This window comes from Pseudophryne corroboree, chromosome 5 (assembly GCF_028390025.1).
Source record: "Pseudophryne corroboree isolate aPseCor3 chromosome 5, aPseCor3.hap2, whole genome shotgun sequence".
Classification (NCBI taxonomy): domain Eukaryota; kingdom Metazoa; phylum Chordata; class Amphibia; order Anura; family Myobatrachidae; genus Pseudophryne; species Pseudophryne corroboree.
In genome coordinates this window covers 465,716,010-465,729,543 of record NC_086448.1, presented here as the reverse complement: position 1 = coordinate 465,729,543, position 13,534 = coordinate 465,716,010, and the positions used below count along the sequence as shown (strand labels likewise).

The window sequence follows — 13,534 nt, the reverse complement described above, 5'->3', positions numbered from 1 at the left end:
CCCGCAGCCCCTGTCTCCCTCAGGGGCTTAATGCTCTGTGCCCCTAGCACTTGCTCCCTCCAGCGGCTTAATGATCTGTTCCCTGGTCCCCCTGTGCTCCCCAGCGCTTGCTCCATCCAGGGGCTTAATGCTCCGTGCCCTGTCCCCCTTGAAGTGCTTAAAAGCAGGGCACGGGCCTCTCAGTGTCCACCTGTGTCCTCTGCGTCTCCTACCGCTGGTGACTCATTGCCCAATCCCCTGGTTCTCCTGCCCGGCTTAATAACTGGAAAGGAGCTGCTCAGTGTCCCCCTGTTCCCGCAGCGCCTGTCTCCCTCAGTGGCTTAATGCTCTGTGCCCTGGTCCCCCTGTGCCCCCAGCGCCTGCTCCCTCCAGCGGCTTTAAGATCCGTTCCCTGGTCCCCCTGTGCCCCCAGCGCCTGCTCCCTCCAGGGGCTTAATGCTCCGTGCCCTGGTCCCTTTGTGCCCCCAGCGCCTATCTCCATCCAGGTGCTTAATACTCCGTGCCCTGTCCCCCCTGCCCTCCTTAAAAGCAGGGCACGAGCCTCTCAGAGTCCGCCTGTGCCCTTCGCGTCTTCTACCGCCGGAGACTGAGAGCCTCTCAGTGTCCCCCTGTGCCCTTCGCGTCTCCTACCGCCGGAGACTGACTGCCCAATCCCCTGGTTCTCCTGCCCGGCTTAATAACTGGAAAGGAGACGCTCAGTGTACCCCTGTGCCCCCAGCGCCTGCTCCCTCCAGCGGCTTTATGATCCGTTCCCTGGCCCCCTGTGCCCCCAGCGCTTGCTCCCTCCAGGGGCTCAATGCTCCGTGCCCTGGTCCCTTTGTGCCCCCAGCGCCTATCTCCATCCAGGGGCTTAATACTCCATGCCCTGCCCCCCCTGCCCTGCTTAAAAACAAGGGCACGAGCCTCTCAGTGTCCGCCTGTGGCCTCCGCGTCTCCTACTGCCGGTGACTCACTGCCCAATCCCCTGGTTCTCCTGCCCGGCTTAATAACCGGAAAGGAGCCGCTCAGTGTCCCCCTCTGCCCCCCAGCGCCTGTCTCCCTCAGTGGCTTAATGCTCCGTGCCCTGGTCCCCCGTTGCCCCCAGCAACTGCTCCCTCCAGCAGCTTAATAATACGTTCCCTGGTCCCCCTGTGCCACCAGCGCCTGCTCCCTCCAGGGGCTTAATGCTCCGTGCCCTGGTCCCTTTGTGGCCCCAGCGCCTATCTCCATCCAGGGGCTTAATACTCTGTGCCCTGTCCCCCCTGCCCTGCTGAAAAGCAGGGCACGAGCCTCTCTGTGTCCGCCTGTGCCCTACGCGTCTCCTACCGCCGGTGACTCACTGCCCAATCCCCTGGTTGTCCTGCCCGGCTTAATAACCGGAAAGGAGCCGCTCAGTGTCCCCCTGTGCGCCCAGCGTCTGTCTCCCTCAGTAGCTTAATGCTCCGTGCACTGATCCCTTTGTGCCCCCAGCGTCTATCTCCATCCAGGGGCTTACTGCTCCGTGCCCTGTCCCCCCGCCCTACTCAAAAGCAGGGCACGAGCCTCTCAGCATTCGCCTGTGCCCTCCGCGCCTCCTACCGCCGGTGACTCACTGCCCAATCCCCTGGTTCTCCTGCCCGGCTTAATAACCGGAAAGGAGACGCTTAGTGTCCCCCTGTGCCCCCAGCGTCTGTGTCCCTCAGTGGCAAAATGCTCCATGCCCTGGTCCCCCTGTGCCCCCAGCACCTGCTCCCTCCAGCGGCTTAATGATCCGTTCCCTGGTATCCTTGTGCCTGCCCCGCCCAGTGGCTTTATGATCCGTTCCCTGGTCCCCCTGTGCCCCCCAGCGCTTGCTCCCTCCAGGGGCTTAATGCTCCATGCCATGGTTCCTTTGTGCGCCCAGCGCCTATCTCCATCCAGGGGCTTTATGCTCCGTGCCCTGTCCCCCTTGCCCTGCTTAAAAGCAGGGCACGAGCCTCTCAGTGTCCGCCTGTGCCCTCCGCGTCTCCTACCGCCGGTGACTCACTGCCCAATACCCTGCCTGGTGTCCAGTAGCCTAAGAAGCAGAGCCTTTGAACTAACAGAAGTAGGTCTGCTTATCTCCCCTCAGTCCCATGAAGCAGGGAGCCTGCTGCCAGCAGTGCTCCCTGAAAATAATAAACCTAACAAAAGTATTTTCTAGAGAAACTCTGTAGAGCTCCCCTAGTGTGCAACCAGTCTCCTCTGGGCACAGAATCTAACTGAGGTCTGGAGGAGGGTCATAGAGGGAGGAGCCAGTTCACGCCCATTTACAGTCTTAAAGTGCACGTCTCCTGCGGATCCCGTCTATACCCCATGGTCCTTTTGGAGTCCCCAGCATCCTCTAGGACGTATGAGAAATATTGTATAATGTTGTACATTTTTAGTCAAGTGCTGGTGTGTTGGAATGTGTACAGATGGACCAACTGGTGGTGACACTTCTACCACTTGAAACCAGTTAAAAGGAGGCAAGCAGCTCAGAAGAAAGATAAAATGCCCACTCTGCAGTGGATGGTACCAGTAATCCTACCAGCTACCTATTATAACAAGTTATGGGGTGCCCATCATGGTGGAATGAGGCTGAAAATTATCTTTGATGCTAAAGAGTCACAGGAAGGAGGCATAAGGCTTGAGATTTGGGTGGCACAAGGCTGCAGAGATGAGGTATGTGGCTGAGGAGACACAGGAGGGGTTCATGAGGCTCGAGAGACAGAGGCACTATGTTGGCCACGGGAGGCACTCGATATCCTGACTGTTGGGATCCCGGCAACTATTCTCCCTTGTGGGGTGTCCACAACACCCCTGGAGGGAGAATAAATAGCGCCCCCGTTCCCTTAGCAAGCCCGCAAGGGGCTCATTTGCACTCGCCCCGCAGCCGGCATTCCAGCGGTCGGGATCCCAGCACCGGTGACTTGTACACCTGTTGGCTGCAATAGCTAGTAACCCAGCAAACGATGGATCCAAAACACTATTTTCCCAAATGTAACATAAAATATTCTACAGATTATCATTAAAGAGATAATAAGATTTTACTCACCGGTAAATCTATTTCTCGTAGTCCGTAGTGGATGCTGGGGACTCCGTAAGGACCATGGGGAATAGCGGCTCCGCAGGAGACTGGGCACAACTAAAGAAAGCTTTAGGACTACCTGGTGTGCACTGGCTCCTCCCTCTATGACCCTCCTCCAGACCTCAGTTAGGATACTGTGCCCGGAAGAGCTGACACAATAAGGAAGGATTTTGAATCCCGGGTAAGACTCATACCAGCCACACCAATCACACCGTATAACTCGTGATACTATACCCAGTTAACAGTATGAAATATAACTGAGCCTCTCAACAGATGGCTCAACAATAACCCTTTAGTTAAACAATAACTATATACAAGTATTGCAGACAATCCGCACTTGGGATGGGCGCCCAGCATCCACTACGGACTACGAGAAATAGATTTACCGGTGTGTAAAATCTTATTTTCTCTGACGTCCTAAGTGGATGCTGGGGACTCCGTAAGGACCATGGGGATTATACCAAAGCTCCTAAACGGGCGGGAGAGTGCGGATGACTCTGCAGCACCGAATGAGCAAACTCTAGGTCCTCCTCAGCCAGGGTATCAAACTTGTAGAATTTAGCAAATGTGTTTGACCCCGACCAAGTAGCTGCTCGGCAAAGTTGTAAAGCCGAGACCCCTCGGGCAGCCGCCCAAGAAGAGCCCACCTTCCTCGTGGAATGGGCTTTCACCGATCTAGGATGCGGCAGTCCAGCCGCAGAATGCGCAAGCTGAATCGTACTACAGATCCAGCGAGCAATAGTCTGCTTTGAAGCAGGAGCACCCAGCTTGTTGGGTGCATGCAGGATAAATAGCGAGTCAGTTTTCCTGACACTAGCTGTCCTGGAAACATAAATTTTCAGGGCCCTGACTACGTCCAACAACTTAGAATCCTCCAAGTCTTTAGTAGCCGCAGGCACCACAATAGGTTGGTTCAAATGAAAGAACATGTATTTTGTGGAACCGCACTAGATAATTATTATTGCTAGCGTATAGAAATAAATGTAAACAATGACAGACCAATATACATGCAGTTGTTAAGTAGATATAGAACTGCCAGTGATTGGCGGTGCTCCCAGGAATTTTGTAGGTTATACTACAATTAGAAAGGACAAGAGGGAAAGACAAAAAACCCTTGTTTGGGAGCACTCATTTGAAAAGATAGAAATGATATGTATAATGAAAAAATATTAATACATAACCTTTATTTAAATCCTTGAATAAAAAGAGAAAAATGTTGGACAAAAATTAGGGCTCGTGTGTGTAAAAATCTTGTTTAACCTTTTTAGCAAATGAGGTACAAGATGAAAAAACGGTGAAAATATCAGTGCAGTAGTAAGGGATACCAGGTGGTCTCATTGAGATACAGGGTATCCAGAAAGTCACTGTAATAGCCTGAATTAGGATATCAATGATGGGAGCAGTATGCACAAATACTGGATTGGATCAAAATAAATCTCAAAAAGGAATGCGAAAGAAGTGAAGCAAGGACTGTGATCAAACTTCCCTTGGTGGAAGGGGGAGGGATGGTTGGGGAATTGAATGTGGTGGGGTGAGTAACACTGGGCCCACTGTACCTGGTATTCTCAGGAGGTTTCCCGTCCTGGTACTGGCCAGGCCGTACCTGATTCGCTTCCGAGATCAAAATGGAATCGGGCGTATTCGGGGTAGTAAGACAGTGGGCCGTGATCAAAAATATAAAAACGGGAAGAAAGAGGGCGAGACACTTCTATTTTCTGTACTCTGGTGAGTCAATACCACGATGGTCTGAGACAGTTTTTCCAGATAGGAGAATGTGTGTGAGAGGGTTTTGTAGGATGTATAATTCTCTCTTAAAAGTGGCCCACTGCACCTGGTATTCTCAGGAGGTTCCCCTTCCCAATACTGACCAGGCCATACCTGCTTAGCTTCCGAGATTGGACAGGATCGGGCGTATTCAGGGTAGTATGGCCGTGGGCCGCAAATAAGGGGGAACAGGGGGTCACATTCTCCCTACTGTATTTCCCATATCTCAGCACAAAATAGTATGGAATGGTATTTACAGAAAGGAGTGTTGAGGAGTCTGCGAGTGCAGAGTTGCTGATAAATAGGAGAAAAACCCACAATACAATATTATGAGTTCAAGGCTGACTCATAAGGGTATTTTTTAAACATAGATTGTGCAGTATTGCTTATTCCAAGTGCGGGGTTGTTTGCTGAGTGGGGGAGACCCACAATGCAAATTGTGAGCTCAAGGCTGGCTCACCGGAATTATAAAGCACCAAATGTGCAAAATTCCTTGCTTCTAGGAAAAAATAATGATGAAATAAAAATGAAACTAAGTAAGTAGCTGCATGCAGATTCTAGAGCTCAAGGCTGGCTCACAAATAAAAACATAAATGCATTCTCTTGAGAGCTGACATGTCAGTGCAGAATAATCGAAAGTCTTTGGCACTTAGATGCTGCTATTCATAGAGAACAGAAAAAGTGATAATAATACACTAATGTGCACACTTAATGGTAAGGCTGTAAATGATATCCATGAAGGCATAGGCGGGGAAGTAATAAGATAAAGTATACAATCCTATTAGTTCTATTAACGCTGCTCGTTTTGCTGTATAATTTTAAATGCAGAGAGCAGGTTGTATAGTGAATCAAGTCCTGAGTAATCTACGATATGTTACCGCTGCCGCAATGCGTGCGGCCAGTGTTCTCCAGGGATCCACCAACGTTCCCCCGCTGACAGTGAGAGACGCGGGCGCCCGCTTCCGGATTGGGCGTTGCCGCGGTGACGTCACCGAAGGACGTCTTTCTCGACGTACGTTTCACCGGGGTGGGCTTGGTCACGAGAGGCTCTCGTGACCAAGCCCACCCCGGCGAAACGTACGTCGAGAAAGACGTCCTTCGGTGACGTCACCGCGGCAACGCCCAATCCGGAAGCGGGCGCCCGCGTCTCTCACTGTCAGCGGGGGAACGTTGGTGGATCCCTGGAGAACACTGGCCGCACGCATTGCGGCAGCGGTAACATATCGTAGATTACTCAGGACTTGATTCACTATACAACCTGCTCTCTGCATTTAAAATTATACAGCAAAACGAGCAGCGTTAATAGAACTAATAGGATTGTATACTTTATCTTATTACTTCCCCGCCTATGCCTTCATGGATATCATTTACAGCCTTACCATTAAGTGTGCACATTAGTGTATTATTATCACTTTTTCTGTTCTCTATGAATAGCAGCATCTAAGTGCCAAAGACTTTCGATTATTCTGCACTGACATGTCAGCTCTCAAGAGAATGCATTTATGTTTTTATTTGTGAGCCAGCCTTGAGCTCTAGAATCTGCATGCAGCTACTTACTTAGTTTCATTTTTATTTCATCATTATTTTTTCCTAGAAGCAAGGAATTTTGCACATTTGGTGCTTTATAATTCCGGTGAGCCAGCCTTGAGCTCACAATTTGCATTGTGGGTCTCCCCCACTCAGCAAACAACCCCGCACTTGGAATAAGCAATACTGCACAATCTATGTTTAAAAAATACCCTTATGAGTCAGCCTTGAACTCATAATATTGTATTGTGGGTTTTTCTCCTATTTATCAGCAACTCTGCACTCGCAGACTCCTCAACACTCCTTTCTGTAAATACCATTCCATACTATTTTGTGCTGAGATATGTGAAATACAGTAGGGAGAATGTGACCCCCTGTTCCCCCTTATTTGCGGCCCACGGCCATACTACCCTGAATACGCCCGATCCTGTCCAATCTCGGAAGCTAAGCAGGTATGGCCTGGTCAGTATTGGGAAGGGGAACCTCCTGAGAATACCAGGTGCAGTGGGCCACTTTTAAGAGAGAATTATACATCCTACAAAACCCTCTCACAAACATTCTCCTATCTGGAAAAACTGTCTCAGACCATCGTGGTATTGACTCACCAGAGTATAGAAAATAGAAGTGTCTCGCCCTCTTTCTTCCCGTTTTTATATTTTTGATCACGGCCCACTGTCTTACTACCCCGAATACGCCCGATTCCATTTTGATCTCGGAAGCAAATCAGGTACGGCCTGGCCAGTACCAGGACGGGAAACCTCCTGAGAATACCAGGTACAGTGGGCCCAGTGTTACTCACCCCACCACATTCAATTCCCCAACCACCCCTCCCCCTTCCACCAAGGGAAGTTTGATCACAGTCCTTGCTTCACTTCTTTCGCATTCCTTTTTGAGATTTATTTTGATCCAATCCAGTATTTGTGCATACTGCTCCCATCATTGATATCCTAATTCAGGCTATTACAGTGACTTTCTGGATACCCTGTATCTCAATGAGACCACCTGGTATCCCTTACTACTGCACTGATATTTTCACCGTTTTTTCATCTTGTACCTCATTTGCTAAAAAGGTTAAACAAGATTTTTACACACACGAGCCCTAATTTTTGTCCAACATTTTTCTCTTTTTATTCAAGGATTAAAATAAAGGTTATGTATTAATATTTTTTCATTATACATATCATTTCTATCTTTTCAAATGAGTGCTCCCAAACAAGGGTTTTTTGTCTTTCCCTCTTGTCCTTTCTAATTGTGGTTCAAATGAAAGGCTGATACCACCTTAGGGAGAAATTGGGGACGAGTCCTCAATTCTGCCCTATCCATATGGAAAATCAGATAAGGGCATTTACATGACAAAGCCGCCAATTCTGACACACGCCTGGCCGAAGCCAAGGCCAACAGCATGACCACTTTCCACGCGAGATATTTTAATTCCACGGTTTTAAGTGGCTCAAACCAATGTGACTTTAGGAAATCCAATACCACGTTGAGATCCCAAGGTGCCACTGGAGGCACAAAAGGGGGCTGAATATGCAGCACTCCCTTAACAAATGTCTGAACTTCAGGTAGTGAAGCCAGTTCTTTCTAGAAGAAAATCGATAGAGCCGAAATCTGGACCTTAATGGAACCCAATTTTAGGTCCATAGTCACCCCTGACTGTAGGAAGTGCAGAAAACGGCCCAGTTGAAATTCCTCCATTGGGGCCTTCCTGGCCTCACACCACGCAACATATTTTCGCCATATGCGGTGATAATGGTTTGCGGTCACTTCTTTCGTAGCCTTAATCAGCGTAGGGATGACTTCCTCCGGAATGCCCTTTTCCTTCAGGATCCGGTGTTCAACCGCCATGCCGTCAAACGCAGCCGCGGTAAGTCCTGGAACAGACAGGGCCCCTGCTGCAGCAGGTCCTGTCTGAGCGGCAGAGGCCATGGGTCCTCTGAGATAATTTCTTGAAGTTCCGGGTACCAAGCTCTTCTTGGCCAATCCGGAACAATGAGTATAGTTCTTACTCCTCTTTTCCTTATTATCCTCAGTACCTTGGGTATGAGAGGAAGAGGAGGGAACACATAAACCGACTGGTACACCCACGGTGTCACTAGAGCGTCCACAGCTATTGCCTGAGGGTCTCTCGACCTGGCGCAATATCTTTCTAGCTTTTTGTTTAGGCGGGACGCCATCATGTCCACCTGTGGCCGTTCCCAACGGTTTACAGTCAGTTGGAAGACTTCTGGATGAAGCCCCCACTCTCCCGGGTGGAGGTCGTGCCTGCTGAGGAAGTCTGCTTCCCAGTTGTCCACTCCCGGAATGAACATTGCTGACAGTGCTAACACGTGATTTTCCGCCCAACGGAGAATCTTTGTGGCTTCTGCCATCGCCATCCTGCTTCTTGTGCCGCCCTGTCGGTTTACATGGGCGACAGCCGTGATGTTGTCTGACTGGATCAGTACCGGCTGGTTTTGAAGCAGGGGTCTTGCCTGACTTAGGGCATTGTAAATGGCCCTCAGTTCCAGAATATTTATGTGTAGGGAAGTCTCCTGGCTTGACCATAGTCCTTGGAAGTTTCTTCCCTGTGTGACTGCCCCCCAGCCTCGAAGGCTGGCATCCATGGTCACCAGGACCCAGTCCTGTATGCCGAATCTGCGGCCCTCTTGAAGATGAGCACTCTGCAGCCACCACAGCAGAGACACCCTGGTCCTTGGAGACAGGGTTATCAGCCGATGCATCTGAAGATGCGACCCGGACCACTTGTCCAACAGGTCCCACTGAAAAGTCCTTGCATGGACCTGCCGAATGGAATTGCTTCGTAGGAAGCTACCATTTTTCCCAGGACTCGCGTGCAGTGATGCACCGACACCTGTTTCGGTTTCAGGAGGCCTCTGACTAGAGATGACAGCTCCTTGACTTTCTCCTCCGGGAGAAACACTTTTTTCTGTTCTGTGTCCAGAACCATCCCCAGGAACAGTAGGCGTGTCGTAGGGACCAGCTGTGACTTTGGAATATTTAGAATCCAACCGTGCTGTTGTAGCACCTCCCGAGATAGTGCTACCCAGACCAACAACTGCTCCCTGGACCTCGCCTTTATCAGGAGATCGTCCAAGTACGGGATAATTAAAACTCCCTTTTTTCGAAGGAGTATCATCATTTCGGCCATTACCTTGGTAAATACCCTCGGTGCCGTGGACAGACCAAACGGCAGCGTCTGGAATTGGTAATGACAATCCTGTACCACAAATCTGAGGATGGTGAGGATGGTAAATGGGGACATGCAGGTAAGCATCCTTGATGTCCAGTGATACCATGTAATCCCCCTCGTCCAGGCTTGAAATAACCGCCCTGAGCGATTCCATCTTGAACTTGAATTTTTTTTATATAAGTGTTCAAGGATTTCAAATTTAAAATGGGTCTCACCGAACCGTCCGGTTTCGGTACCACAAACATTGTGGAATAGTAACCCCGTCCTTGTTGAAGGAGGGGCACCTTGATTATCACCTGCTGGGAATACAGCTTGTGAATTGCCTCTAGCACTGCCTCCCTGTCTGAGGGAGTTGTTGGCAAGGCAGATTTGAGGAAACGGCGAGGGGGAGACGTCTCGAATTCCAGCTTGCACCCCTGAGATACCACTTGAAGAATCCAGGGATCCACCAGTGAGCGAGCCCACTGATTGCTGAAGTTCTTGAGACGGGCCCCCACCGTACCTGGCTCCGCCTGTGGAGTCCCAGCGTCATGCGGTGGACTTAGAGGAAACGGGGGAGGACTTTTGTTCCTGGAAACTGGCTGTATGCTGCAGCTTTTTCCCTCTACCTCTGCCTCTGGGCAGAAAGGACGCACCTTTAACCCGCTTGCCTTTCTGGGGCCGAAAGGACTGTACCTGATAATACGGTGCTTTCTTTGGCTGTGAGGGAACATGGGGTAAAAACGCTGACTTCCCAGCTGTCGCTGTGGAAATGAGGTCCGAGAGACCATCCCCAAACAACTCCTCACCCTTGTAAGGCAAAACTTCCATGTGCCTTTTAGAATCTGCATCCCCTGTCCACTGCCGAGTCCATAATCCTCTCCTGGCAGAAATGGACATTACACTTATTTTAGATGCCAGCCGGCAAATATCCCTCTGTGCATCTCTCATGTATAAGACTGCGTCTTTAATATGCTCTATGGTTAGCAATATAGTGTCCCTGTCTAGGGTATCAATATTTTCCGACAGGGAATCTGACCACGCAGCTGCAGCACATCCATGCTGAAGCAATAGCTGGTCTCAGTATAATACCTGAGTGTGTATATACAGACTTCAGGATAGCCTCCTGCTTCCTATCAGCAGGCTCCTTTAGGGCGGCCGTGTCCGGAGACGGTAGTGCCACCTTCTTTGACAGACGTGTGAGCGCTTTATCCACCCTAGGGGATGTTTCCCAACGTGACCTATCCTCTGGCGGGAAAGGGTACGCCATTAGTTACCTTTTAGAGATTACCAGTTTCTTATCGGGGGAAGCCCACGCTTCTTCACACACTTCATTCAATTCCTCAGATGGGGGAAAAACCACTGGTAGTTTTTTCTCCCCAAACATAATACCCTTTTTTGTGGTTCCTGGGGTAATATCAGAAATGTGCAATACATTTTTCATTTCCGCAATCATGTAACGTGTGGCCCTATTGGAATGTACATTAGTCTCATCGTCGTCGACACTGGATTCAGTATCTGTGTCTGCCATCTGAGGTAGCGGGCGTTTTATATCCCCTGATGGCTTTTGAGACAGCTGGGCAGGCACGAGCTGAGAAGCCGGCTGTCCCACATCTGCTATGTCGTCAAACCTTTTATGTAAGGAGTTGACACTTTCACGTAATTCCTTCCACAAGTCTATCCATTCAGGTGTCGGCCCCGCAGGGGGTGACATCACATTTATCGGCACCTGCTCCGCCTCCACATAAGCCTCCTCATCAAACATGTCGACACAGCCGTACCGACACACCGCACACACACAGGGAATGCTCTGACTGAGGACAGGACCCCACAAAGTCCTTTGGGGAGACAGAGAGAGAGTATGCCAGCACACACCAGAGCGCTATATAATCTAGGGATTCACACTATATATACAGTGATTTTTCCCTTATAGCTGCTATTAATATACAGATACTGCGCCTAAATTTAGTGCCCCCCCTCTCTTTTTTACCCTATGAAGTCTGGAAACTGCAGGGGAGAGCCAGGGGAGCGTCCTTCCAGCGGAGCTGTGAGAGGAAATGGCGCCAGTGTGCTGAGGGAGATAGCCCCGCCCCTTTCTCGGCGGGCTTCTCACGCTTTTTTATGGAATATATGGCAGAGGATTTTACACATATATAGTCTTAATGACTATATTATGTGTTATTTTGCCGGTAAGGTACTCTTATTGCAGCCCCAGGGCGCCCCCCCCCCCCCCAGCGCCCTGCACCCATCAGTGACCGGAGTGTGTGGTGTACATGGGGAGCAATGGCGCACAGCTGCAGTGCTGTGCGCTACCTTAATGAAGACCGAAGTCTTCTGCCGCCGATTTTCAGCAACATCTTCTTGCTTCTGGCTCTGCAAGGGGGACGGCGGCGCGGCTCCGGCGACCGAGGCTGGGCCTGTGTTCGATCCCTCTGGAGCTAATGGTGTCCAGTAGCCTAAGAAGCCCAATCTAGCTGCAAGCAGGTAGGTCCGCTTCTCTCCCCTAAGTCCCTCGTAGCAGTGAGTCTGTTGCCAGCTGATCTCACTGAAAATAAAAAACCTAAATATACTTTCTCTATCGTCCTAGTGGATGCTGGGGTTCCTGAAAGGACCATGGGGAATAGCGGCTCCGCAGGAGACAGGGCACAAAAAAGTAAAGCTTTAGGATCAGGTGGTGTGCACTGGCTCCTCCCCCTATGACCCTCCTCCAAGCCAGTTAGATTTTTGTGCCCGGCCGAGAAGGGTGCAATCTAGGTGGCTCTCCTAAAGAGCTGCTTAGGAAAGTTTAGCTTAGGTTTTTTATTTTACAGTGAGTCCTGCTGGCAACAGGATCACTGCAACGAGGGACTTAGGGGAGAAGAAGTGAACTCACCTGCGTGCAGGATGGATTGGCTTCTTGGCTACTGGACATCAGCTCCAGAGGGACGATCACAGGTACAGCCTGGATGGTCACCGGAGCCTTGCCGCCGGCCCCCTTGCAGATGCTGAAGTAAGAAGAGGTCCAGAATCGGCGGCAGAAGACTCCTCAGTCTTCTAAAGGTAGCGCACAGCACTGCAGCTGTGCGCCATTTTCCTCTCAGCACACTTCACACGGCAGTCACTGAGGGTGCAGGGCGCTGGGAGGGGGGCGCCCTGGGAGGCAAATGAATACCTAATTTGGCTAAAAATACCTCACATATAGCCTCCGGAGGCTATATGGAGATATTTAACCCCTGCCAGAATCCGTTAAGAGCGGGAGACGAGGCCGCCGAAAAAGGGGCGGGGCCTATCTCCTCAGCACACAGCGCCATTTTCCCTCACAGAAAGGCTGGAGGGAAGGCTCCCAGGCTCTCCCCTGCACTGCACTACAGAAACAGGGTTAAAACAGAGAGGGGGGGCACTAATTTGGCGATATGCTTATATATATATATTAAGATGCTATAAGGGAAAACACTTATATAAGGTTGTCCCTATATAATTATAGCGTTTTGGTGTGTGCTGGCAAACTCTCCCTCTGTCTCTCCAAAGGGCTAGTGGGTCCTGTCCTCTATCAGAGCATTCCCTGTGTGTGTGCTGTGTGTCGGTACGTGTGTGTCGACAGGTAGGAGGACGATGTTGGTGAGGAGACGGAGCAATTGCCTGTAATGGTGATGTCACTCTCTAGGGAGTCGACACCGGAATGGATGGCTTATTTAGGAAATTACGTGATAATGTCAACACGCTGCAAGGTCGGTTGACGACATGAGACGGCCGACAAACAATTAGTACGGTCCAGACGTCTCAAAAACACCGTCAAGGGTTTTTAAAACGCCCGTTTACTTTAGTCGGTCGACACAGACACAGACAGGGACACTGAATCCAGTGTCGACGGTGAATAAACAAACGTATTCCTTATTAGGGCCACACGTTAAAGGCAATGAAGGAGGTGTTACGTATTTCTGATACTACAAGTACCACAAAAGAGGGTATTATGTGGGATGTGAAAAAACTACCATAGTTTTTCCTGAATCAGATAAATTAAATAAAGTGTGTGATGATGCGTGGGT

At 50.1% G+C, this 13,534-nt stretch overlaps 4 pseudogenes; 2 read left to right on the top strand and 2 right to left on the bottom strand.

Annotated features, from left to right (window-relative positions):
• Window positions 1-4,590: 4,590 nt before the first annotated feature.
• LOC134930417 (5S ribosomal RNA) lies at window positions 4,591-4,709 on the bottom strand (annotated as a pseudogene).
• Window positions 4,710-4,865: 156 nt separating this feature from the next.
• LOC134929829 (5S ribosomal RNA) lies at window positions 4,866-4,983 on the bottom strand (annotated as a pseudogene).
• Window positions 4,984-6,730: 1,747 nt separating this feature from the next.
• LOC134929828 (5S ribosomal RNA) lies at window positions 6,731-6,848 on the top strand (annotated as a pseudogene).
• Window positions 6,849-7,004: 156 nt separating this feature from the next.
• LOC134930444 (5S ribosomal RNA) lies at window positions 7,005-7,123 on the top strand (annotated as a pseudogene).
• The last annotated feature ends 6,411 nt before the right edge of the window (window positions 7,124-13,534 follow it).